This window comes from Grammomys surdaster, unplaced genomic scaffold (genome assembly GCF_004785775.1).
Source record: "Grammomys surdaster isolate TR1022 unplaced genomic scaffold, NIH_TR_1.0 136, whole genome shotgun sequence".
Taxonomy (NCBI): domain Eukaryota; kingdom Metazoa; phylum Chordata; class Mammalia; order Rodentia; family Muridae; genus Grammomys; species Grammomys surdaster.
In genome coordinates this window covers 7,272,366-7,277,344 of record NW_021604594.1, presented here as the reverse complement: position 1 = coordinate 7,277,344, position 4,979 = coordinate 7,272,366, and the positions used below count along the sequence as shown (strand labels likewise).

General features: G+C 42.8%; 1 protein-coding gene across 2 annotated transcripts in view; it reads right to left on the bottom strand.

The window, feature by feature from the left end:
- Sestd1 (SEC14 and spectrin domain containing 1) overlaps positions 1-4,979 on the bottom strand; it is a 127,321-nt gene that overhangs the window by 68,352 nt on the left and 53,990 nt on the right. Inside the window, exon 1 of one of the 2 annotated variants that reach the window (XM_028762928.1) lies at positions 3,827-3,887. The exons of the other annotated variant lie outside the window; for it this stretch is intronic. The gene's annotated coding sequence lies outside the window, so the exon portion shown is untranslated. Of the gene's footprint in view, positions 1-3,826; positions 3,888-4,979 lie in introns of those variants that run through there. 2 annotated transcript variants of the gene reach the window in all.

Genomic DNA, 4,979 nt, shown 5'->3' with positions numbered 1-4,979 from the left:
TCTCTCTCTCTCTCTCTCTCTCTCTCTCTCTCTCTCTCTCTCTCTCTCTCACACACACACACACACACACACACACACACAATCTAAAAATAAATAAGTAGCCATGCCATGGTAGCACATGCCTTTAATCCCAGCACTAAGGAGGCAGTTTGAGGCCAGCTCTAGCTACAGAGCAAGTTCCAGGATAGGGCTCCACAGAGAAACCATCTCAGATGGATGGATGGATGGGTTGACTGACTGACTGACTGATTGATTGATTGATTGATTGATTGACTGATCAAAGCCTGTTTTAAACTCTAAAATAGCTTCATTGGGGGAAAAAAGGAAATGTGCAAGACACCTACAGAAAAGACAAAGGAAAAAACACAATATCAAATAGAAAGTGGAAATACTATGGGCCTTCTGCCACATTCGAATACATATATAAGATTCTGTTGGAGCACTAGTTATGACTAGAAAGCCCAAACTGAAATAGCCTGTGTTCACAGAGAGGCACAGAAGACTGGCTGAATTAAGAGTGAATAAAATTACATACCAGAGCCAGGCTGGGTGGCATCTGCCTTTATTCCTAGAAGCAGAGCAAGAAGCAGGCAGAACACTGTGAGGTCAAGGCCACCCTGGTGTACAAAATGAGTTCCAGGCCAGTGAGAACCAAAGAGACCCTGTCCCAAAAAGATAAATAAATAAGAAATACACAGTGGAATGACACATAGGTCTAAAACACACAACTCTCTTCGTTTACTAGGAAATAATTCCGTTAGCCAATGAGCACAATGCAGCAGAGAAACCTAAGGATATTCAGTAAGTAAAAGGAGAGTGTGGGTCTCTGATTCTTCGGCTGTTTTCCTTCTGTGTGTCTTGTCCAACCCTGATGTGACAGTTGTTTTATCTTAGTAAATTTTATTTTGTTATGTTTTATTATTATCCCTTAGAAGCCTGTTCTTTCCTAATGAGAGACAAAAAGGGGCGAGTCTGGATGGGAGGGGAGGTGGGGAGGAACCAGGAGGAACAGAGATGGGGAAACCATAATGAGAGTATATTGTGTGAGGAAAGAATCTATTTTCAATAAAAGGAAAAATAAATAATAAAAAATATTTCATCTAAAAATAAGAGCATTGGTTATATTCAAAAACAAAACAAAATTTATCTGCTCAGTTTGTGGAGAAAGAAACAATATAAAAGAGCAAGTTCCAAGAAAGAAGGGAGGGCAGGTGAGGGACAACAGCTGGAGAGCAGTGGACGGGGAGGGTGGCTGACACTTCTGTGTGCAGCTCTCTGTACCCGCCTTCTAAAACTGTATTAGTGTCTCACACTAACACAAGAGGGGCTGCAGGGATGATACACTGGCGAAGAGCAAGCACTGCTAAGTAAAAGAGGACCCTGAACAGTTCCCACCACCCCATGGTAGCTCACAACTGTCTGTAACTCCAGCTCCAGGGTGTCCAGCACCCGCTGTGGTCTCTGTGGGTGCTGCACTCATGTGATGTACAGATATACATGCAGGCCAAACACCTATACACATAAAATAAAAACACAGCTATCCAGTAAGCATTGTATGGTAGGAAAGACCTAAGTATGTTTAGTAAATTAAAGGAAAGGTGATACACATTAACGAGGATGGGCAGGTAAGAACTGCTGGGATGGAAACCCAACGGAAACAGCAGTCACAGCTGGAATTTCAAATGGCTGATGTAACTACACAGCAGGGATGGGGGGCACCAAACCAAGTGACTCTAAGCTCCTTTTCAGTGCATACTCTCAGGCTGTGAGCATGAGAGCTACAGGATAACACTGAGCTCCGATACATGGGTGCAGCTCTTTTAAACAGGTCTAAATTGCCTGCCGTGTGTTCTAGGATTGAGCCACTGTATAGCGTGTGGATAAGAGGAACCAGGTATCTCACTGTCAGAGAGGAGCTGCATAGATGGAATGCAGGAGAGGAGGCTGACTACCAGGATCCCCAATGATGGCTGGATAAGGAAAAACAAACATAGTTTCTGATGCACAGGGAGAGACTAGGGGAGCAGAGCTGCCCCGGTCCTGTCTAGTAAGAACACTGATGGTTACCTTAGGTTCCAATTTCACCCAGCAACTGAGCACCAAGTGCTTGATGAAACATTATTCTGGGTTTCTGCATGGGTATTTTGGGGAGACAATAACAATTAATCTGTACAGTAAGTGAGTTTGCTTTCCATAATGAGTAGGCCTCATGTAACCAGTTGAAATCCTGAATATTAAAAGACACATATACACACAAAACCCCTAAAGCTAGTTAAGAGCTCTTCTTCAGCAGACTGCTTTCAGACTTGCTCTACAAGGTCAGCCCTGCCTGCCTGAGCACCACAGAAGTACATCAGCACCCTCTGAGAGCTGGCCCACACTCACCTTGGAAGCCTCAAGCCTCCATAAACACACACATACAAATGATAAAACAGGCGTGGGCATGGATATAAACATAGACATACATATCTCCTGATGGTTCTGTTTCTCTGGAGAACCCTGACTAACATAAGGGCCTAAAAGCAATTCTCTCGACAACAATAATGCAGGCCCCTACATCCTGATTTCTAAATAGCATTCCAAGTAAAAGGAACTGGGATTCCTTGAAACACTAACAGATTCCAAAGGTGGATAAGGCGTGTGTGGACGGCTGTGGCATGCCTGCCAGAATGCAAATGCTAAAAAAAAGTATGAGCTCTTGTCAAAAAGACACCGAACAATCAAGTTAAGAATTACGGCTATATGTTCAAACTTCTAAGTAAAAATATGAGAACTGAGATATTTACAGACTTGAAATATCACCTCCCAATGTAGACATTAATTACGAAGGGACAGTCATCTGACAGTGGGGAAACCAGCAGGCATCACCACACGTGCATGTGCACACACACACACAATGTGATGGGTGCACATGAGCAGTAACAGGACACTGTAACAGCACAGGCCTCCTGGTAAGACATGGGAGGGAATCTCTACTGCAGAATTGAGCCAAAGTGCACAACTCAAATCCGATGCTGAGGAAGCATCCTACCCAGCTCAGCAGTGGGGTCTATTAAGTTAGCTGATGAGTATTCTTCCACAATGCCAGTGAAGCAAAGACGGAGAAGGTGTTCTGACTTAAAACAGAAGAGAGTGTGACCAAGACGTACTAAACACAAAACAGTCCCAAGAAAATAAAGTTTTTCTCTTACCCAAAGAACTGTAATAAATAACAAACTTTGAATGAAACCTTTCTGTTATCTGTAATGATTCCCTGATGTTTTATTATATTATAATTATATAATAAAATGCTCATCTGTATTTTGGGGACAGTGCATACTAAAATATTCAGGAGTAAAGGAATACAATAAATACAAATTACTTTCAAATGGCTCAGGGAGAAATCATATTTCTTATTGCTTTATGAAGAGTAAAGGTGGTGCTGGGTATGATGGCACATGCCTACATGACCCCATCACACAGGAGGCAGAGGCCGCAGCTACACAATAAGATCCTGTCTCAAGACACCAAGGCCTGGGGTCTGGCAGGTGGCTCAGTCAGTAAAGACTTGCTCTGTAACATGAGGTCCTGAGTTCAGATCTCCACGGGGGCTAAGTTAAAGAACTGAAGTGATAAATGACATGGTGCCTCCAGGTTCCCAATCCTAGTTCTGTTTGAGTCCTACAATTTTGTCTCGGATATATTATCCACTGCTGGTGGGGGTGTGTGCTCTGTGGTCACATTAGAGCTCCAAATCTCTATAGGGTGAGGCTTGGTCTTACAATATCACCAGACAAATTTTCAATCATTAAGAAAATAAAGAAAATGTCATGCCCAGGGCACACACCTGTACTCTCAGCACTGAGGGGGAAAAGACAAACCCTCGGCCTGCTGTTCATCCGGTCTCTCTCAACCAGTGAGCTCCAGGTTCCATGAAAGGACCTGTCTCAAAATAAGGTAGAGTGTGATTTAGAAAGACACCAAATGTTGCCATCTGGCCTCCACACACATACATATGTACAAGTACACGAATACATGTGAGCATGTACAAGGGGTGCAAGGGTACATGAACACACACATATACACACACAACATATATACATACATATACACAGAGACACATACACACATAGAAATACATACACACACACACATACGCAAAACCTAGGCATGGAACAATGAACTAAACAGACAGCTCTCAAAAGAAGAAATACTAATGGCCAATAAATAATTTCAAAGTGTTCTCCATCCTTAGCAATTAAGGAAATCAAATTAACACTACTCTGAGATTCTTTCTCACTCCTGTCCTAATTGTTTCTATAAAGAATACAAATGACAATAAACGGTGCTGAGGACGCAGCACAGAGAACCTTAGCTGTTGGGGTGTGTACGCTGTGGGCCACCATGGAAATCAGTCTGGAGGTTTCTACAACACTAAAAATAGAATTACTAAAGGATCCCATGATACCACTCCTGGGCACACTCAAAGGACTCTACACCCTTCCACAGAGATACCTGCATACCTGTGTACAGGCCTGTCCTGTGTGCAACAGCAAGGAAACTGAATCAGCTGAGATGTCCATCAACAGATGATTAATGAGAATGTGACAGAGATACACAGTGGGATCTTATTTGGCTATAATGAAAACTGAAATCTGCAGAAACATGGGTGGAACTGGTAATATATTACATGAGGTGAACCATACTGCATTTTCTTTCTCATATGCAAACCCCTAGCTTCTAGTGTGTGTGTGTGTGTGTGTGTGTGTGTGTGTGCATATGTGTGTGTATAAGGCGGTGTGTAAGTATATGTGTATAAGTGGGTGTGTTTGTGTAAGTGGATGTGTGTGGGTGTGTGAATAAGTGAGTGTGTGTATAAGTGGGTAGGTGTGTATAAGTGTGTGTGCAGTGGTGTATGTGTATAAGTGGGTGTATGTATAAGGGGTATGTGTGTGTATAAGTGGGTATGTCTGTGCATAAGTGGGTTGGTGTGTGTATTA